This window comes from Oryctolagus cuniculus, chromosome 9 (assembly GCF_051225735.1).
Source record: "Oryctolagus cuniculus isolate XC-2025 breed Fujian yellow rabbit chromosome 9, ASM5122573v1, whole genome shotgun sequence".
In the NCBI taxonomy this organism is placed as follows: domain Eukaryota; kingdom Metazoa; phylum Chordata; class Mammalia; order Lagomorpha; family Leporidae; genus Oryctolagus; species Oryctolagus cuniculus.
This window is the reverse complement of record NC_142875.1, coordinates 38,548,906-38,572,037: the sequence shown is the minus strand read 5'-3', so window position 1 is coordinate 38,572,037 and position 23,132 is coordinate 38,548,906. Positions and strand designations below refer to the sequence as shown.

At 41.7% G+C, this 23,132-nt stretch overlaps 1 long non-coding RNA gene and 1 pseudogene across 1 annotated transcript in view; both read right to left on the bottom strand.

Moving 5' to 3' along the window:
- Window positions 1-14,772, bottom strand: part of LOC149124546 (uncharacterized) — a 71,911-nt gene extending 57,139 nt beyond the window's left edge. The window contains exon 1 of the long non-coding RNA XR_016212836.1: window positions 14,636-14,772. This is a non-coding gene — a long non-coding RNA (uncharacterized LOC149124546). The remainder of the gene's footprint in view (window positions 1-14,635) is intronic.
- A 3,700-nt stretch (window positions 14,773-18,472) lies between these two features.
- On the bottom strand, window positions 18,473-19,727 carry LOC149124545 (putative monooxygenase p33MONOX pseudogene; annotated as a pseudogene).
- Window positions 19,728-23,132: the final 3,405 nt, after the last annotated feature.

The window sequence follows — 23,132 nt, the reverse complement described above, 5'->3', positions numbered from 1 at the left end:
GTGAAGGGAGGAGCCTTCATGATCTACTTACTTCTTAAAGGCCCTACCTCCTAACAATCTCACACTAGCAATACTTAAATTTTAGATGGCAGACTCCAAATACATGTTGTGCCACAAGGACCAAGAGGAGCCTAAAGGAAGTCCAATATTTACATTTAAATGTGCTTCAAGAGTGGAGAGAACATAGGCAACTCAGTGTTTCTGGTTTGAGGTTAATGTCACTCCCTTCCTTCATACATTCAGTCCTAGTGTTGTGTTTTTTTTTTTTTTGTTTTTTGTTTTTTTGCTGTTGTTTTTTTGAAACTAATTTGATACCTTTACTTCTTTATATAGATGTATTTATATCTATAAAAAAGTCTTTCAACTAAATGAATCATGATGTGAATGGAAGGGGAGAGGGAGTGGGAAAGGGGAGGGTTGTGGGTGGGAGGGACGTTATGGGGGGGAAGCCATTGTAATCCATAAGCTGTACTTTGGAAATTTATAGTCATTAAATAAAAGTTAAAAAAATGCAAAAAAAAAGTCTTTCAACTAATGATTACCATCTTGTTTCAACTAGCTCTAAAGTCTTTCCTTTAGGACTCATTGCTTTTGAAGAATTTGTTGATAGCTTTCTAGGTGGATTAGCAGGTAGGGTGAAGATGCCAGCCTGGACAGTGGAGAGAGCATGGGTTTTGGCACCAGAACCATCTCTGCAGTTGGCCCACTGGTCACTCTCAAGTTGAGTGATGTTCACTTTTCCACACTCTTGTGTATTTATTGGCAAGAGTATCTCATAAAATTGTATTAAGAAGTTTAAAATAGTGTTTTTCCCAGAGTTTTAAAGAGGAAATATTTACAAGGAGAAGAACTTAACTTAGCTGGGTTTAGTACAAACTAAAAATATTAAAGATTATCCACATTATCTTTGGGAGGGCCAGAAAAACAGACACAGTGACCTCACAGCCAGGAAAACATGATGATTTCACAGCTGCAGCCCACACTGAAGGGCTTGTCAGAGGCCACTTACTGCAGTGAAGGTTAGAGTGACAGCATTCTGTGGCACACTTCACTGTTCCTGCCTGCAAAGTGCAGCTCTTGGGCAGTCCTCTTCCCTGTTTTCCTCCAAACCCATTCTCCTTTAAATGAGTCTCATCAGTCTCATCTACATGCCTGAAGTTGAGAAATTGAGTTCTGATTTCTTTCTTGGGATGCAGGACTCTCAGAGAGTGAAGTGCCACATATTTAAGGAGGCTTGTTATGGGCTGCTGACCACACCCTTAGCAGCCCATTATAATCCAGGAATGCATGCTATCTGGCATATAAGAAAACCTCAGTGTATTGACTATTGTTACCAACAGGTGTTATGAATGCAAAATAAGATAAATCACTCTTGATATACTTGCACATAGCATTTCTTTAGTTCTTTCAAACTTTTAGAGTATGCATCAAGTACAAAGCACTTTACTAATCCATCTGTATGCACGGGTCTTCTTGGAGCACACATTGCAAGGCAGCTTACTGGTCCTGTGTTTTTCCGTTTCTATTCTCCCCTACCCTACTCTGGAAACTGGAACTATACCAGCAGCCAAGCTGAGCCTCAGCCAAAGGGAACAGCAGCTGGAGATGAGGGGGATGAAGGAGCGTGGAGACAGGACATTGAGTCCTCAAGCTCTTTCCTAGCAGGGAGATGGATCACTTTGGGTTGGCTAGACCCTTCAACCCCAAATCATGGATACTATCAAGGCAGAAGTGTCAGGGAGTAGTGGGAAAAAAAGAATAAACTCATTTAAAACGCTACTTGTATTTGTACCAGACGTGCCTGTGTTTTTTAACCTTGATTTCTTCCTGTTTTTGGAGACCCTTCCCGGGATGGTGAGTTGCACTGAGTATTCTCCATCTAAGCCTTCTCCAGGTTGAGGTTCTGCTCCAAGGACATTGGAGCCCCAGGATGGGAGCCCTGCTCTCTTCTAACAAGCCCCAGAGCAGTGCACTCTCCTTCTGTAAGTTCTCTACATTCTGACCACACTGTCAAAAGCAATCTCTCTATTAAATTCTCCCTAAATTACACAATGTGAATGTGCCTTCTCTTTCTCACCTGGACTCTGCTCGATATGGGAGGATGGATTGTTAAAAGATAATGCAGGGTACCTAGTAACATTTTTTTGGAATTTTTAAAAAGTTATGTGGTTTTTATATATTTTTATTCCAGGAATTTAATTCAAAATGCACACAAGGAGGTATAACAAACCCAGCAGAAGTCTGGGAAAGGTAAGATTTCACTTCCAATAATTGATTTAGTGAGTACATATTTGGTTTCTTCAATATTCCAGGCCCTAAGCAAAAAATTCAAGTAGTAGGATGAATATGATCTGTATTCAGTTATAAGCCTTACAAATAGCTCAGACAACTAGAATTTATTTGTACAGCGACTTTCAAGTATATAATGGTTATTGAAATAGAAATAATGTCTAGAATTATTCATGTGGTTATCATAAATAATTGATAACAAGAAAAGAAAATGTGTAAACACTCCCTAAATCTTCCACTTTTTGGGTGGTTATTCTGAATTCCATAAATTAATTTTGTGGGCAACTTTACAAGACTGCAATTTTTGATATATGTAAATACTGAGAAGGAGTCACAATTTTCTCTGGGCAACTCAATTTTCATGAACATAAAGCAGAAGTTAACTGGTTTGTGAAGTTACAATTCCAAGAGTACATAGGTTCATTCAGTTAAAAACTAAAATTCTCCCTCCACTTGTTTATAAACACATACTGAATAACTTGGACAATTTTAACTTTAGTGTTATTATTTTTGATTCTACATATATATATATATAAAGATATAAAACATGGAATTTCTTTCAGTATTATTCTCAAATGGGTGTATACTAAAATTTTTTAAATGTTTCCTTCTAAAGCATTATTTATGCAATTATCAAGCAAGTATAAAGTAGTGGTGATGAAGACTTTTAAAATTCTTCATAATTATTGTTATTTTATCACTGAAATGTGAGAATAAGAGGTATTTTAAGAAATATTTTCTTATCCTGCCTCCAGGGCTCCCCACCCATTTTGTCAATGGCAGTTGTCCCTCCAGAAGGAGGGTGGATACCATCAGGAACAAAGAGGGCATTGATTAGTCTTGAGTTTCAAAGCCAACAGGAAAAAAAATCCTAGCAAGAGAGTTGAGCTTTTCAGAGAGTGAAAGAGTTTTCTAAAACATTGACTAGGGATAAAAAGAAGAGAGGAACAGAGACAGAAGGGAAAGAAGAAAGAAAAAGAGGAAGGAAAGACAGGGATTTTGCCTCTAAATTCCCAGGAGAAAGAAAACAAAAGGAGAAAGTGAGGAGGCTCCTGCAGACACTGAGAGACACAGGCAGGCAAAGGAGTGTGCCCTGGCTTCACCCAGAGGCTAAAACCCTGGGGTGTGGTGATACAAGTAGAAGTAGGTGTGGCTTTTGAAAGGCTGTTAGAAAAAAATATAAATGAGAAGTGCTGCCAAATCCCAGGAAAGTGGGAATTGTTTTTCCTATACTGGTACTGCCTGGGAGTATTCCACAGGGCCTCAGAGAAATGTCCAGTCTGACTTGGCATATCCTGGGCTGCTGTTATTCAAAGTGTGGTCCTGACACAGTGCTGGCTTGTGGTTCTGTGTGGTGACCTGTGCAATCCACACAGAGATAGATTCTGAAATGGAGAATAAACATCTAGAAACTTTTACAGAAATTTGACACACTAATTTTATGTCTGTTGAATCTAATTTTTTTTAAAAAGATTTATTTATTTATTCGAAAGAGTTACAGTGAGAGAGGGAGAGATGGAGAAAGGGAGATCTTCCACTGCTGGTTTACTCCCCAGATGGCCACAGCAGCCAGGGTGTGCCAAGCTAAAGCCAGAAGCCAGGAGCTTTATCAAGGTCTCCCATGTGGGTGCAGGGGCCCAAGCACTTGGCCCATCTTTGCTACTTTTTGCTGGAAACTGGATTGGAAGTGGAGCAGATGGGACACAAACTGGCACCCATATGGGATGCTGGTGTCACAGGTGGTGGCTTTACCTGCTGCGCCACAATGCCAGTTCTGAATCTAGCAAGTCTTACTACCCGGGACTTGTATTGTATGTGTATCGCTTTGTTATTCTTCTAGTAACTAGTGTATATTTTACAAAAATAATCCTCTACAATGGATTGGAAACTATCAAAGATAGTTTGAGAAGTGCTGTCTTAGGGAATGTGTTACGAGTAGCTGAGTAAGGGATCAGAAACAGGGCTCCATCAACACACACCTGTGTCCCACGTGCATTTGACAACAGGAAACAGGAAGTACTTGGTTGAAAATCCATGAGCAGGCTGTGAGAACAAGAACAAAGTAATACCACTGCTGTAGGGTAGACAGCCTAAGCCAGAGCTGGAGGAAGGACTTGGCTGACACTCAGACAGGCCCACAGTGCCAATGAGAGCTGAGGGGAGATGGAAGTGGCATGAGAAGAGCCCAGGAACCCATGAGACTCAAACTGGCAGATAGGACATTACTGTAGAGGTCAGTGAGGAGGTTTTCTATTCCTGAGATCCCTGGGCATGGCCCCAAGACATCTTCTACCCTGCTAATACATGGTCTTGCAAATCCCTCCCAGATCCAGAAACTATCTTGGGCATGTGGGCGGAGAAGAATGGAAGGACTGAGGATTTACTCCAAGTTGACTGCCCCAATGAAGTCATATCTGAAGGCATTTCAAAAATTTCTAGAAAATGGAATTAAGAGATAAGTCTATTTTTGTGCATACTCACACTGTCATTCAATAGTCATGTTGTCTTTTATTCCCCAGTGGTGTGGTAGCTTGAGAGCAAAATTAGATTAAATTTAGAAAGTCAAGAAACTACATTTTGTTTAACTCCAGATTAGTAGTGTGCAAATTCTTGACCCTGCCATACACTCAATAAGTTGTGATAATAAAACTCATGCTTGGCATATAGCACACTCCTAAAAAAGGCTTCCTAAAATATTAACAGGGATTCAAGAATGTCACATTTCAAAAACAGTCACCAAGCAGGATGAGGATATTACAGGTCCACAAAGGCTTTCTCCATGTTTATGGCGGCATAGCTACAGCTCAGTTGCCCAGACTTTTTGGCAGAACAAAATAATTATGTGAAAGTCAAGGCTGTACTGACTGACAATAAAGTTCTGTGTAAACCATCAGATAGGAAGTTTTTCAAATAATTGGACTAGGCCTTTGGTGGGAGGGGAGGGGAAAGTGTCAACATGAACCCAAAAACTTTACAAAAACTTGCTGGGCTTCCTGGAAGGATGGGATTCAACAGATGGTGGTGATCTAACTCAAAGCAGAGAGCCCATTTAGCAACTCCCAACATCTCTCTGGTGGTACCCAACATCTAGTTGGTAATGACCACTAGTTGTTTTTTCAAGAAATGTTTATAGCAACCTAGTAACTGTGTAGGTTGCTGGGAATTTAAAGATAATTAAAGATAATTTTCAGATGTGAAGGGGATGTTTGCCGCTCTTAGGATCACATTCCAGTGGGAAAAATGCAAGTGTCAAATAGGGACAGCAGTGGTCATTGCCATAAGAAAGAGAGTAGAGAAGAACTTCAGTGGGGAAAACATTTTAACCTTTTATAGGCCTACTCTGCAAGACCATGTTGAGTGCCTTGTCAGGGTATGAAGGAAGAATAACCTGACTGGATTTTGTCTTATTGCTGTATAAGTTACATGGTAGGCAGAGTAGCGTGGGAAAAGACCGAGGATAAGACAACATAAGACCAGGGATGGGAATGCGATGCAATAGTTAAACACCACTTGGGACATCCACATTCTAAACCAGAGTGCCTGGCTCCGAGTCCCAGCTCCACTCCTGATTACAGCTTCCTGCTAATGTGCAACATGGAAGGCAAAAGGTGATGGCTTACATAGTTGTGTCCCTGCTACAGATGTGGGAGACCTGGATTAAATTCTTTGGCTCCTACCATTGGCCTGGCCCAGCCACAGCTTGCCACAGGCATCTGGGGAGTGAACTAGTGCATTGAAGATCTCTCTCTGTCTCTTTGCCTTTCAAATAAATAAAGTCAATGATTTAAAAATGAAAGTAATTAACTTTCTGGTGGACTACCTATGCTTTTTCCTTGGATGTTGGGTAGCTACATTCTGCTGGGAAGTTAAAAGTGTTAGCTAATGCACAAGACCATAATCTCAGGTTAGGGAGGGAAGCAGACTAATAAACCATTTACCTTCTGGATTATTTTGTACCCCCTTCAAGAAATAGGTCCTTTAAGTTGTTGCTGAGGGCCTGCTACCTACCTTGCTCCTCTTTCTCCTGGTCCCCATTATAGTAGACCACAGAAGCAGCCTTCATGATATAAGTCAAGGGTGTGCTCAGTTCCATCCCTAATTTTTGAAGATTTCTGTTAAAATCAGGTTGAGCTGCAAAGCTATGGTCATGGGAAAATTCTGACACTTTGTATTTTCCTGTAGGTTAAAACAGTGCTCATGAAAACTATGACCTTTCAGATAAGATCAAATGTGGTAACCTGTCTATATATTTTGAGATCATCAGTAAAACTTCCTATCTCCCCCTCAATTTGGTTTAAACGGGGAGTTCTGACAATTTACTCTGGACTCAGGAAAATAAATCTAGCTATAAAATTATTTCATAGTTTAATATCTCATTTTCTGGCAGTGCTATTTGGTCTTCTATATTGTGGCTACGCATTATTACAGAAAAGGTCAGCCATCCATTTTATAAGTCCACCAGAAAGTTAATTATTTAACCCTTGTCCTCACCCCTGGGGAGAGAGGACCAGCCCCAGAGATGACACAGGCCAGGAAGCAAATTCCTATTTCCGCAACCTTAAGACAATCCCAGCACTTCCCTAACATGTTATGAATTCCTAGATACAGGGAAATAGCCACATTCCTAAATTAGGCTCTCACAGCAAGCCAAAACAGAGCCACTCCTTTGGGAAAACAAACAAACAAAGCAAAACATAGCCTTCAACCACTGAAAGGCTGCCATAACTAGGGCCCCCACAGTAGAATTGCTAAACCCAGTCCTTCAAAACAGGCAGGCCCTACACCTGCTAACTGCTGCCCAAGAAAGTGTCTGCTCCAAAAAAAAAGGATCAAATGAGATGGGCACAAAATCAAATCATGTTCATACTTTCTTAGATGAGGCCAGACAACCCTAGGACCAGGAAAAACAAGGCTAGAATATCTGGCCTAGCATCTGGTCATGGAAATCCTGGTCATTGCCCCTCCTTTGCGAAATGGCTTCCACACTCTTTCTGTTTCTTTTAGAATTATTGTATTTTAATGCCCTTGTTTGTTTTGTCTCTTAACAGAACACAAATTATCCATATCCAGGATGTGAGACAGGGCTTCCAGGCTACCCCACCAGACAATGTGACCAGTCCTCTGGACTGAGCAGGACAATCTTTTCCTAGGCCACCCTCAAACACTATAGGACAGATAGCAATAGAAGAATACCCACAATCAGCTCTACGCCACTTTGTCAGCTCTGAAGAAACTACAGAAGATGGACCTTCATCCATTCTAGCCCCATAAGATTATGGCTATGTTCTCTTGAGTGAGCGAAATGTTAGGTAGGAAGTTAGAAATCAGCCTATGTGTATGAGAGGGACATGAGGAAAACAAAGCACCTGCAGAATCTCACCCTGGAACCAGCCCAGGATTTTACACTTCAAAGTCCTGCTCACACCCCAATAACTTTACAGGCGGCCTCAGCCTCCCCACAAGAAAGCTCCACAGGAGAATTCTCTCTCTTCAGTGCCTGGTCTGGTAACATTGAGCAATGAAGCTTTGACATGCTTCCTTCAAGGCAGGCACCCTAGGGGAGACCCCTCTGCCCGGCACCACGTGGGCTCCCCAGTCTGCCAGTACTGAGTAGTGAAACCTTGGGAGGAATCTCACCCAATTCACACTCAGCAAACTTTTTGGGGGAGTTTGGAGGAGGAGGAGGAGGATGAGGAGGATGAGAAATGGCGGGAATAACTGGACCCCTTTCCCTTATAAGCCCCAGTCTGAATACAGACTATGTGCTCAGCTCTCAGCTCTCTCCTGAGCTGACCACCTGGGCTGCCAGTTACAATCTTTTCACTTAACCATGCAACCTTGCTTTCCCCTGTATGGGTGACTGGGCACTTTCTCTCGGATCCTGTTTATCCGTTTTGATGGATACCCTACCCCAATAAACCTTGCTACCTTGCTTATCACTGTTATTTAAAAAATTAATGTAAGAGCAGCATGCAAAAGATTCGGTAAGAGACAATTGTATGGATCGTTCGGTTGCCCAAATTGGATGTGCTCAGATCTCCTTAAGAGGAAAGGATCTTTGCACATGTGAACAGCACATGGAAGTCCTTGAGACTGGCTAATCTGAGGTTTGCACTTGCATTTACCCTGAAAGAGAGTTACTGTTTCTCTCTGTGGTATGTTGTCACAACAGTCCATTTCCACAGTTGCGTTTATTCTACATCTAGAAGGTGTTTTGCATATTAAGATTGTTCTCACCCAGACAGTATGTACTGGAATGACTGTTAGTTTGTTTCTCTTATTGTTCTGGGGCCCAACACATAGCTAAATGAACGTCAGGTTTCATTTTATAGCATCATCAATGCTATACTCACTTGGGTGTTATTTCATTTAATGAAAATTTATTTGCACAATATGTTTGTTTTTAATAACTAGTCCCTTTAACTATCTGAAAATCCTAATCAGGAAGCAGGCTTCATTCCTAACATGGCTACTCTTGTTGGATTATTTTTAATCACTAAGAGAAGGGTATGTATTGAAGTCCAAATAGGTATCTGATGGGAAGAGTTGGATAGGATACAAGGAGAGGCAAGTGTTCTTATATTTTTATCTCCTGTATAATTTGTAAACCTTACTCACATTGGCCAATGGAGGTCTAACTCTTCACTGTTACTGACTGGGTCTTGGCTGATCCTAGTAAACCTTTGGTATCACAGGTGTCTGCTCAGGGTAGACATCTGGCAGGAGATCATTGACTTGGGAGTCATTACATATAGACTATAGATCCCAATCTATTGTTTGGGAAAGGCTGTCCTCACAGTTGCTCAGTCTTCCACAATCCTATGCCAAATTCCCATTTCTTCTAAGGGTCCATTGCCTGAAGGCCAATGCCAGCCCTGCATCTGTGTAATGCACATGCATTCCATGGTTGTGAGGTATCACAGAGCAGAATGTGCCTACATTGTTGAAATCCTTTCTTCTTCTTACCCTTCCTTTGTCATCCGAACCTTGGAATGAACTTGGCCAGATCTTCTCAAATTATGTTTTGTACTCATGTAAAATTCACGTCCACATATTCTCATGAAGCTCTTCCCCGTACTCCTGAGGTGACTCCTATGCTTTCTTTATGATATAATCCCTTCATTCTCTGCCTTTGGACATCACTGGACCTAATGTTGTATTTCGATCCTCATGACTGGCTCACACCTCATTTTGCTCTTGGGGGAAGCAGAATGAATGCAGAGATGTAATTCAGAGGGACCCAGGAGCTGGGAGAGCCAGGCTGCTTTGGCTCCTCTCAGATGGTTCCAATTGCTAGTATGACAGTCTTTGCCAAGCAGGGCATTAATTTTAACCATAGAAACCTGGCAAGTCACACAATTCAGCTTGACATTGCAATTCAGCAGTGGGAACTATTAGTTTTGGATTTGATTTTAAGTGGTCTCAGAATACTGGTTACAAACAGAAAGGGTTTCCTGAAGCCAAGTCGTATGGTGGCCCTGTGCTTCTTATCTGCTTTCAGTCAGGCTACCTGGGACCAAAGCACGTGTCTCTCTACTGCAAACCGTCTAATCATAAGAGAGGCAGTTATCCAGCTGCAGTGTTCATGAGTTTTATTTTTTTCTTTTTGTTTTCTTATTTGTTTTTCTCAAACCACTATATGCACATTGTTCGGAAAGGGGGCGTGGAGTAGAGGAGAGAAAGTGCAAGCAGTTTGAAAGGTCTTAAAAGTGCCTCATATTTCCACCATGCAAAAATGATGCCCTTGGCAACTTGGAGCTCATTCTTCCAGAAGGGGCAGTAGGGGATGAAACGCACAGAGGGAGAGGGAATTTTACTTGCATTTCCTATTTCCTTGGGATTGCTCCAATGCAAAAATCACCAGAGCCTTGCTTTGGCCAGGACACTATCCACTTTATCTTTGCTGCACATGGCTGTCTTACTCTCCATTTTGGAAGAAGTTGTCCAATCTTCCATAACCCTACAAACAAAATTCACACCCCCTCCAAGGGACTGGGACTGCAAGGCTACTCTTGACCCTCTATTTGTCTTAACCATGTATTTCTGGTTCCAAAGCAAAGAAACCAATTTCCTTAATAAAAATAAGAACTTGGGTGCACTTGTATGACAAATTTGCAATCACCAAGTGGATGTCTCAGTACCTCCAAGGGCCAACTTGTCCCTCTGTGTTTCTGACACAAAATTCTTGGTTTCATTCAGCACGTCTGCTCTCTACGGGTAGGTCAACTCCCCATCCACCCCATTCAACTTCCAGATTGTGGAAGGAACTAATCTAGATGTTGCTGCCTCCTGAGCAGAATTTCTGAATGAGGTAATCTTATTATCACTGGCTAGACTCTTGGGTCAGGTGTTTACTCTGATCCATTTAGTGGCAGTCCTTGTTCAAAAAACTGATTAAAGATTCTTTCCTGCAAGGGTCCGGACAGGTGTGACAGGCTTAGTATATTCAATAATAAGATTGCCAACAAACGTAGTAGTAAGAGAAGATGAGAAAGGGTTTGAATTAAAGCTATTTAGGTGGTGAAAATGACAAGAAAGAATAGTTATTATTAAACTCATATTTCTGGTTTAGGTGAAAGTGTTAGAAGGGGTTCTATTAATAAAAGCAAGAAATGTAAAAGGGGTAATTGATTTCAAAGTTTGTTTCTGGGCGCATTTAGTTTGAAGAATGGATGGGGAATTTAGGAGATGATCTCTTTACAAATGCTAATACGAAATCTGGAGTTGGGAGTTGAGTTCTGGCTGTAGATATTTGACTTGGGAATCACTGTCACAGGTTGCAGCTCTCAATCCATTGCTTGAGAATCTCTGCCCTCTCTACCCTGGGATGAAACCAGATGCCAGAAGGTGGTACAAATTCAGTTTAGGACAGAACACTGCTTCTTTTTAGAAATATCTCATCTCATCAGATTTGTAAATTAATAGCACCTGTAGTAAAATCAGGCACTGATACTTCATTAATATTTTATGATTCTTGATAGACAGTAAGACAACCTTTCTATTAGGATAAAGGATTCAAGGTAATGGCTATGAATTGCAGCTGCCATTGTACAAACAGGGAATGTTCTGACTCTGTGCTATGTGAAAATCTGTATTCAACTCGGAGTACAGCAGGAAGTGACTCATGGGAGAGAAGGTTTGAAATGTCCTCCCCTAGCCATAGGACAGAAGAAATGCATTACAGCAGGGAGACTTGGCTGCCAAGGAGAAAGCAGACTCAGCGCTCAGATTACAGAGACAGAGAGCCACAGTACCACCCAGCCATTCCCATGGACGAATATGGAAGGCCATTTGCCAATTTGTAAAGCACTTTTATAAACATTCAGTCCCTAAGACTATTTGGTACAGTGCATAAGTAGAAGCAAAGCTTGAATGACTGGAAGCAGAAAGACCCTCAAAAGATGATATGGTGACAGCATGGGTATCAGTTACTTGAACACCTAATTTAGAATCTCCAGAAGGTATAGGAAGTAGGTTGGAGAATTTGTAATGCTTCTCTCCCCTTTCCTCAGTGCCACTGTCATCACCCCTGTAGAAAAGGGTCTTGAACTGATGCAACTCCTGGAATTTTGTGGGTTTTTAAATTTTTTTAAAAGATTTTATTTATTTGTTTGAAAATAGAGTTACAGACACAGAGAGGGAGAGACAGAGAAAGAGAGACTTTCCTCCACTGCTTCACTCCCCACATGGTCACAAGGGCTGGAACTGGGCTGATCCAAAGCTAGGAGCCAGGTCTACTGCTTTCCCAGGCCATAAGCAGAGAGCTGGATTGGAAGAGGAGCAGCCAGGACACAAACTGGCACCCATATGAAATGCCAGCACTGCAGGAGGAGGCTAAGCCTACTATGCCACAGCACTGGTCCTGTTTTTTTTTAAGTATTTTTTTTTTATTTATTTGAAAGGCAGAGAGAGAGAGAGAGAGAGAGAGAGAGAGACTGAGATTCTATCTGCTGGTTCATTTACCAAATGCCCATAACAACCAGGGCTGAGCCAGGTGGAAACCAGAAGCCTGGAATTCCATCCAGGTCTTTCATATCAGTGGCTGGGATACCAAGTATTTGAAGCACTATATAGGAAGCTAACGTAGAACAGAAGTGATATGGGCATTCTGATATGGGATGTGGGCATCCCATGTGTCATCTTAATTGCTGCGCCACAATGCCTGCCCCAAGGATTCTATTTTATGTATGAAATTGGCTATTCTGGGATGATTCAGAGGCCCATGTTGCTAAAGGCTTCTGGAGGGACTTCAGGAATTCAAGGTTGGTTGATGATTAGACAGCCATGGCTACATATTTGGGATTTGGGGACTACTTTGAGCTGTGTGGCATCATGCTGGCAATTTCTTACCAGTTTATTATCAGTATCTCATACTTCAGATCTTCAGCCCTTGAGTACTGGGCTTTCTATGAATCCAGAACCAGTCTAAAATAAATCACTAGGCATACTCTGATGGCAGAAAAACAATCACTGAGTTATTATCCAACTTATTCTTTATTATTATATTTAGAAAGTGAACTTCCCTTGACCTTGATATAGCTGACCTATATTTTGTGGCCCTTTCTTCTATTTTTTCTATGTAAATATAGCTAAAGTTATTTCAAAAGCAAATTCCCTGAGGGCACAGACTGACAGCAAATTCACTTAGAGTGAACTGAAGTGAAATCACTGAATACCATTTGTTGAATTGACCAACTTAGTGAATTCATAATGAAAACAACTGAAAAGTTTTATCACAACAGAAATATTATCTGATGAAGTTCTAAGTGACTAAGACTAGGGTGACATGAAAAGTAGCTCATTTTCCCAAGACAACTGGAATCTTTACTCCTGAGATTAACTAGCTTTTCAGAGACAGCTAAGATAGAAATTGAGTTTATGAGAGGTCCAACTAGGCATGTGGGACTAAGTATGAGACTTCCTTCCTACCCAGAAGAATAGAAGAGAAAAAGATTATCTAAAAACTGAGATTGACTGCCTTAGACTCAGCAAACATATTCACCGAACCCATGTGGGCACACAAAGCTTTGGTAACCAGGTACAATTGGGGATTAAGTTCCTTTGGCCTGCCATGTAACTTTCCTGACCTCCACATGGACAGAGTGAAAGGACTACACTTTCTCTAGGTCTTTCATTTATAAGAAAACTGGAGAATCAACTGTAACAAAAGCATTTGGAGACTGAAACTCATTACTGGCAGATTTCTGCAGAGAAGTTGAAGACATGCTTAGTTGAGTCTGAAGCCTGCCGAGAAGTGAAAGGCCATGATGGGCGAAAGAAAAGCCAATCTTCCCTCTTTATAGTAGACACCTTGTGATTAAAGTACTGAGAGAGAACAGGCAAGTAAGAACTCAGTCACTAGTAATTAACAACTTCTAAATGAGGTATACTGGGCTTCCAATTGTCTTGCAAGTAATGTCTGATAATCAAATGATAGCAGATGTGGGTTTAAAAATGACATCTGAATTAAACAGTTATCCTAGAAAGATAATTTTCTTTCTTGCCTTTTTTTGCTTTCTATTCTTGGTTATGATCCATTTCATTAACCTGAACTTCAGGTCTATACTGTGGTACCCAACCATGATAAAATCTAGGGCTGTAATTGTCAAGAAAGAATGTCTCATTTGTTTTAATTACCCATTCATTGTAAGTCCTTTCTTATTTTAGGATACATTTAAAAATCTGCAATTGTAGTTTACAGAATAAACCATATAATACCATATAATACTATCTATAATAATATATTTTAAGTGGTCTAAGAAAGAGTGATGGCTATCCACTACTCCAGTTATCTTCATTATAAAAACATTGACTTTACCTAGAGGTTATGGATTTTCCAATGTTTAAAAATAGCATTAGGGCTGGTGCCATGGCTCAACAGGCTAATCCTCCGCCTTGTGATGCCGGCACACTGGGTTCTAGTCCCAGTTGGGGTGCCGGATTCTGTCCTGGTTGCCCCTCTTCCAGGCCAGCTCTCTGCTGTGGCCAGGGAGTGCAGTGGAGGATGGCCCAAGTGCTTGGGCCCTGTACCCCATGGGAGACCAGGAGAAGCAGCTTATTAACTGAGTGTTTTCCTGATATGTGCCTGTTAAATACCTTTTTATGTAATTGTGATAACTGAACAAATTATTTCTGTAAAACATCCCTTCACATACAATTTTAAAAGAATCTAAATTTTCTGAAATTCAGAAATTTACTAATATTTAGTACTGTTTTTCTTTGCACAACACTTTTTGCTTTGCACCATATAGTGTTACTGTATACTTCTGCAGCATTTCATCTGAGCCACTGAGAAAAATTAAGGTTGAACTTGTATTGTACAGTTACAGAAACAAGCTCAGCTTACCTGTTACCTAAGCAATTTCAGAATTAAATGTCAGATTTCCTTAAAATCCTGGCTTCAGACCAGCGCGGTGTGCCAGCCTCAGCATGCCAGCCGCAGTGGCCATTGGAGGGTGAACCAACGGCAGAGGAAGACCTTTCTCTCTGTCTCTTTCTCTCACTGTCCACTCTGCCTGTCAAAAAAAAAAAATAGCATTAAACAGTTGAGTCATTCAATTTCTCACAATTATGTCAAGCTTCCATTCTCTACATTCTAGGTAATCACTTCCGAGTAGCCCATGTATCTCTTGCTACTCTGGTATTTTCTTTCTCCTAGTCTTCCCTTCTCTTTGTGGTTTCATTCACCAATAGGAAATTGGATAATCTAAAATTATCACTTCTCTTCATCCAGTGAGCAAAGGGATAAGGGCTGCTGATTTTCTATCTAGGAAATGGAAAGTGTTGAGTCTAGAATGAATAAGTCTGCAGTAGAAGTAGTGATTTAAGCTAACTTTGTCTTGTGAGACCAAGCTCTCTAGGCATAGGACCATGGAGACCAAAACACAACCTAACACTGGCAATTCATTTAATCTTTGGCATTAGGACAAAATACAGAACAGTTATGAATCTAAAGCCAATTTTTAAGTGTTTCTAAATGTTTGACATCTGCCTCTTTGTCAATAATACACTAATTAAAAGCTTTGTTCTGCTTTACAAACCTTATCTAAATCCTGAACGTGCAAGGAAAGTACAGAAATCTTTATTCCTTAGGACAGGGATAGAAGGTTACAGGCTATACAGCAAGTGGTAGAAACAGGATCCCATTCATCCTTAAATCAAGTGATAGCCTGTTCATTTTTCAAACCACTAGGGCATATGCTTACTTGACCACTCTCCTTTTTATCTTATCATGATCTCTTTATTGAGGGCAAATCACTTTACCATTAGAGCCTATGGTGAAAAATGGAAAATATCATTTCTACTATGAATTATAAGCATCATTTTAAGAAGTATTTTATAGAATTTGACTTATCATTGAATTATACATTAATATAAAAAGAAAGAGAGAGAAAGAAATATTGCATCCCATTTTCTAGTTCATCCCCCAAATGTCCTCAACAGCCATATCTAGCTTGGGCTGAAGCCAGCAGCCAGGATCTCCATCCAGGTCTCCCATGTGGGTGGCAGGGACCCAATTATTTGAGCCATCCTTGTGCCTCTGTACTAGCCGGAAGCTGGATACAGGAGCTACATCCAGGGATCAAATCCAGGCACTCCAATGTAGGATGTGAATGTCTCAACCAGCAGCATCTCAGGAAGTAGGCTAAAAGCTCACTCCTGAAACAGACTTTTTTTTTAAAACTTTTATTTAGCAAATATAAATTTCCAGAGTACAGTTTATGGATTACAATGGCTTCCCCCCCATAACTTCCCTCCCACCTGCACCCCTCCCATCTCTCGCTCCCTCTCCCCTTCCATTCACATCAAGATTCATTTTCAATTATCTTTATATATAGAAGATCGATTTAGTATATATATTAAGTAAAGATTTCATCAGTTTGCATCCACACAGAACATAAAGTGTAAAATACTGTTTCAGTACTAGTTATAGCATTAATTCACATTGAACAACACATTAAGGACAGAGATCCTACATGAGGAGTAAGTGCACAGTGACTCCTGTTGTTGACTTAACAAATTGACACTCTTGTTTATGGCATCAGTAATCTCCCTAGGCTCTTGTCATGAGTTGCCAAGGCTATGGAAGCCTTTTGAGTTCACTGACTTTGACCTTATTTAGACAAGGTTATAGTCAAAGTGGAAGTTCTCTCCCTCCTTCTTTGATGGCCCGTTCTTTCTACTAAGATCTCACTCGCAGAGACCTTTCATTTAGTGTTTTTTTTTTTTTTTTGCCAGAGTGTCTTGGCTTTCCATGCTTAAAATACTCTCACGGGCTCTTCAGCCATATCCGAATGCCTTAAGGGCTGATTCTGAGGCCAGAGTGGGAAACAGAGATTTTTAAAGCTAATGCCAGATTTACATGCACCAAGAACTTAGGATGATGAATTTACATGATGAAGAAAAAGAAATAAGGTGCAGTAAATTTAAGTTCAAAGAAGTTAATTCTATTTTTGACATTATGAATGTTCGTATGCAAGATCCTCATTCATTAGGTCAAAAGTTATGAAACCGTGAAATCATCTTCTTACATTAACAATGTGAACCTGCAAAGTTTAGTTATTAGAATCAATCATATAAAGAGATGATCTCTTCTTTAAAAATCTGTCTAAATTATATCTTTGAAATCTCAATACAGAACTGACTGTTAAACTTTGTAATATGCTTTTATAACCACAGGCTGCAGTATGGATTTTAAGGATTTGAGTTTTTTTTTTTTTTTGAGAAAGTAGGGAGGAGTTATTGTCAAAACAAGAGATCTTCAGATGGGAATTTTTATTTCACTCAAGTAATTAATCGAAACTCTAGCCATACTGTTATGTGGTATGCAATGTGGGCTATGGCTTTCTTTTTCAGTGGACAATATCCAAGTATTTTGAAAGTGGGGCATCTCCTACCTTCATGCTTGCCATAAAGAACTCCTTAATCTCCTTAATCAACTCTATTGCTTGGAATATCTATCTCTAAATTTATAATTTTGAGTGCTAAGCCAAATACATTCTTCTGAGAGTAAACACTTCAAGCATTGATTGAGTATGGGACAACAAATCAAATGTAATAAGTCTCCTAACTTTTAAGTTAGCTACTAAATTCCAATACCTTGTATTTGTGACTGTGGAATTATTTTTAAATTAAATCCAAAATATCACTTGTAAAAAGCCATCATATTTAGCAGTATGAGGGAATGGATGATTCACCTTTATGGAATTTATTTTCACATAATTAATGTATGTATGCGTTTGACTTTTTTTCCATTTATTAGAATTTGGATACACTAAATTGCACAGAATTAAAATGCTCAGTGTAATGAGTTCACACAAGGTAGATAACTATTTGATCAGTATCCCAATCAAGATAAAGACCATTGCTTCCATATTAAAAGAAATTTCAATCTTTTGCAATTTATTGGAACTTATTTCATGCCATGGAAAGTACAGTTCATAAAAGTTCATGAAATTTTGATAAAATGTTATCATGAAATCTTTATAGTGTTCTGTAATTGAATGTGACAATATACCTGTTGACAATATTAAAATCTTCCAAATCCTTAAACACAGACAAACACACACACACACACACACACACACACGAGATCTTAACAGAAGAAACAAATAAATTAATTGTCCTGGTGATTGTAGACTCCAGGCCTCTATATGGGAAGGTCAGCTCAAGTAAACATGGTGCTTCCCAAACTGGGGATCCGATCTGAGATTGCCTGTGAGACAGAGACCCAGTGTGTACCCCACAAGAAGCTAAAAGGCAGCTCTTCAAATTCCTTTCCTCCATGATATACGTTGCACAAACCTACGAGCTCATGTTGATGAGAAATGCTTTTGTATAGAAAAATCTGGAGTTCTTCAACACACACCCACACCCACACCCACACTCACTCACACTCGAAAAAGTTTCAGGCCTGACGAGGGCAAGGAAATCAGAATAAGGCAACACTCGTTTCACATGAACCTCAAGACGATGGTCTCAAGTGTACTTATCTTCTTTACTGCAGCTTGACATCCACTGCTCTGCACCCAATCAGTACACCGCATCTTCTTCCTTAGTTTTCAAATTGCGGTTAATCTCACTTCAAAGTACAAGAAAAGATCTGCAGGACTAGTGTTTGTTCTGGACGTAGAAAAGCAGCATGCCTCCAACTGCACCAACTCGCCGGCACAGGAAGAACAGGTTACAGGGTAAAGGGATCCATCAGCTCTACCAGCAAGCAAGGAGACTGCATCTTCAAAAGCCTTGCACAGAGAGACACTGGCCAAGTCTGGCTTTTAACTGTATGAAGCTGCCCATCATTGGCAGGTCCCTGGGCTGGCCAGGCTGGAGTCCAGCACCGGCCGGTCAGGAGAGCTGAGCTGCCCAGCTCGTCAGTGAGCACCGATAGGCTATGATTTGTCAGGCTCATGCTGACAGCGGTCAGAGAACCCAGAAACCCAGGCTCTGGAACAGCACAAACACTATTTACCTGGTAAGCAATGACCAAACTCCTGTCTAGGATAAATGATGCAGAAACAGGTAACCCTAACCCATCACTGATGAGAGTGTTTAGTCTAAACCAGTACAAAATAGTCTCCTCCACATGGCAAGAACAGACTTTGTACTAATGTTTCTCAAAAACCAATTGTGTCTCCAGCTCTATCAATTGGTTTTGTAAAATATGCCTTTCCTTTTTTTTTTTTTTTTTTCTGATGGCAGGAGCCAGGTACTTTTCCTGGTCTCCCATGGGGTGCAGGGCCCAAGGACTTGGGCCTTTCCTATGTCAGAGCTGAGGTAAAGGGGGGTGGACTGCAAGAGGCCCTTGATCCAGAGTCCCTGGGACAGAAAGCTCTGGAAGCCAGTGGGTGCGAGCATGTGCAAGTCACGGGGTTTGAGGTGATGGGCCCGCGGTAGTGGTTTCTTCCCCTCGATCACTGGGATGTCCTTTTTGGGCGGCTTGACGGCTGCTGAGTCTCAGCCATCCACATGGCCTGGGCACCCATCAGTTCCATCAGCGAGGGCTTCTGGGGTCCTCTGTTGGCCTGGACAGCGAACCTCTGGATTCAGATTTCTGGAGGGGTCTAGGACCCAAGAGGCTCCATTTCTCTGCTGAGCTTCTGTCCTTATCCCTACCGCCAGGATCCATGGTGCTAGGATTTGGGTCAGGAAAGGCTGTGGAGGAGTCCCAGGTGGACCAGCCTCTGGGCCCCTGCTTGGGGAAGAGTAGGGGCTGCTGCTTGGAGTGGACTGGGCGTCTCTTCTTTTGTGATCTCTCCATGCCGCAGCTTTAGTTTGTGGCGCGCTTCTGCCATTCATAGGTACTTGTTCTCAGAGCCAAGGCCCTTGTGGCATGCGTGGCTAATATCTCTCAGCCCCGCCTGTTGCTCAAAATGCTGAATGCTTCCCTGGGTCTGCTTTGTGATCAGAGAATTCATGATGACATGGGCAGCCTTCATCACCAGCACCTGTTCATACTCTCAGTGCGGCTGGCACCGGGGCTCACTAGGCTAATCCTCCACCTGCGGCACCAGCACCCTGGGTTCTTTTTTTTTATTTGACAGGAAGAGTGGACAGTGAGACAGAGAGACAGAGAGAAAGGTCTTCCTTTTTGCCGTTGGTTCACCCTCCAATGGCCGCGGCGGCTGGTGCGCTGTGGCCAGCACACCGCGCAGATCCGATGGCAGGAGCCAGGTGCTTCTCCTGGTCTCCCATGGGGTGCAGGGCCCAAGCACTTGGGCCATCCTCCACTGCACTCCCTGGCCATAGCAGAGAGCTGGACTGGAAGAGGAGCAACCAGGACAGAATCTGGTGCCCTGACCGGGACTAGAACCCGGTGTGCAGGTGCCGCAAGGCGGAGAATTAGCCTATTGAGCCACGGCGCTGGCCTACCCTGGGTTCTAGTCCTGGTCAGGGTGCCGGATTCTGTCCTGGTTGCCCCTCTTCCAGGCCAGCTCTCTGCTGTGGCCAGGGAGTGCAGTGGAGGATGGCCCAAGTGCTTGGGCCCTGCACCCCATGGGAGACCAGGAGAAGCACCTGGCTCCTGGCTTCGGATCAGCACAGCGCCGGCTGTGGTGGCCATTTGGGGGGTGAACCAACGGCAAAGGAAGACCTTTCTCTCTGTCTCTCTCTGTCTAACTCTGCCAGTCAACAAACAAACAAACAAACAAACAAAAAACAAACATACTCTCAGGGCACACGCTGGTCTCTCCTTCCTCTGCCCAGCATTTCTGGGTATCTTGAAGCCAATGAAAGACTGGGGTCCAGGTGCTTTCTCTACTTAGAATTCCAAGTTCCTGGCATCACAGTGAAATGATGTGATGACTCTGTCGACAGACAGATGTTAATTTGGAACATTGTCCAGCTGCTGCCAGTTAGTGAGGCTTCCCAGGAATCCATCCAGAGGTTCTGTTCCCCCACTGCCACAAAGCCACCTGTGGCCTGAGCTCCAGCACCAGAGAGCCTCCAAGGACCTAGCTATCTTGAGAGGCCGTGGCGTAGTCCAGACTCAAATCATGGTGGGGACAGCAGCAACAACAGATGCCCCCAGTGCAGACCAGGGAACCAAGGATTTGAACTTTTGATGACCAATGTATCACTAGTTATGGGTAATTAAGAAAATTATAGTTAAATGCATATTTGAAAAGTAGATGCATAGGAGCCAGAGTTGTAGTGCAGTGGGTTAAGTTGCATCTTGTGAAGTTGACATTCCTTATCAGAGTGTGGGTTGGTGAACTGACTGCTCTGTTTCTGACCCAGCTTCCTGCTAATGCACCTGGGATGGTGGCAGAAGATGGTCCAAGTACTTGGGCCCCTGTCACTCATATGGGAAACCCAGATGGAGTTTCTGACTCCTGGCTTTGGTCTGGCCTAGACTTGGTTGTTGCGATCATTTAGGTAATGAACCAGTGGATGGATGGAAGATCTCTATTTCTCTTTCTATCTCTCAGGCCCTTCTCTCTGTAACTGCTTTCCACATAAATAAATCTTTAAAAAATAGATGCATATTTGATCTGAGAATTTTGCTAACATTAATATTTTTATTAGTCAATATAATACTAGAGATGATCTCATTTTATTGAAAGCAAAGAAGTTAGAGTCAGAGTTCCAAATTTAAAAGATAACCTTTTTTTTAAAGAAAGATTTCTTTATTTATTTGTAAGGCAGACTTACACAGAGAGAGAAGGAGATGCACAGAGAGAGAGAGAGAGAGAGAGGTATTCCATCCAACTGGTTTACTCCCCAGTTGGCTGCAATGGCCGGAACTGGGACGATCCGAAGCCAGGAGCCAAGTGCTTCTTCCAGGTCTCCCACATGGGTGCAGGGGCCCAAGGACTTGGGCCATCTTCTACTGCTTTCCCAGGCCATAGCAGAGAGCTGGATTGGAAGTGGAGCAGCCGGGACTTGAACTGGCGCCCATATGGGATGCCGGCACTGCAGGCAGTTGCATTACCTGCTAAGCCACAGCATCAGCCCCAAGATAATCTTTCAAACTTCTAATTTCCCATCAAAACGGGTCATCAGAAAAATATTTTTGATTATAACTTTAAGTTCGAAGGGAAAGGCCCTGTTAGAATCCAGGACAAAGGCAGTATTAAAAAGCACACAAGGGGCTGGTGCAGTGGTGCAGAGGGTTAAAGCCCTGGTCTGAAGCACCGGCATCCCATATGGGTGCCGGTTCTAGTCCCAGCTGCTCCACTTCCAATACAGCTCTCTGCTATGGCCTGGGAAAGCAGTAGAAGATGGCCCGAGTCCTTGGGTCCCTGCACCCGTGTGGGAAACCCAGAAGAAGCTCCTGGTTCCTGGCTTCAGATGGGTGCAGGTCCGGTTATTGTGGCCAACTGGGGAGTAAAACAGCAGATGGAAGACCTCTCTCTCTCTGTCTGTGCCTCTCTCCTTCTCTCTCTGTGTAACTCTACCTTTCAAATAAATAAATAAATCTTTTTTAAAAAAGGCACATGAAACAATGCATAATTTTAGTTTGCATTGGGAATGGGAATTGTGAACAAGCTCTACTTTGGCTATCTTTCTAGTGGCCTAAGTGCTGTGGAAGAAAGATGAGAAATTTCCCAAGTATTTCATGAAAGAGCACTAAATACTGATAAAAGATCCTATCTCAATTCAATTAAACACACCCTTGAATTACACAATAGTGCACTGGGTTTTGTGGCATTGTAGAAATGATAGAAAAAAAAGTCTTGACACTTAAGTAACTTACAATCTTATCACATAGACAAACATATTAAAAATATGTTCCACATCCAGGGATAATGATACAAGTCCCATTTGTATTCAACAGATATTGAATTCTGTTCTTCACAAGGTTCAAATTAATCTCTGTGAAGTGCAGTGAGAGCCACTTAATTTCCTTCTGTGACATCTGAATTTCCTAGGCTAACATTGACGGCCAAGCACCCCAGTTCTCTTTATTTTTTCTCCAATTAAATGTTGTCATTTTAATTGGAAAATATTTGATATCTACTCTAAGCAATTTGGGACTTGCATTGATTTTAAGCCATTTGTGACTCCTACTGAACACCCTGCCCACTGGTTAATGCACTCAGTTTTCAATAAACTACAAAAGGGAAGAAAATTTTTGCAAAAAGGAATGAAAGAAAGAGAAAACATTTACACACACACATACACACACACAAAGCAGAGATTAAACATACAACTCAAATATTTGAGAATTCGATTAACAATCACGGGCCCACCTCTTAGTAGCTATGTGACCTTGAGCAAATTATTTTACCTTTTAAAGGAATCACAGTTTCTCCATTTGCAAAATAGTAAATATTAAGAGTAGATGTTTGATAAAATTTTATGTGGTTACATTAAATAGTGTGTCTAAAGTGTGCAGTATA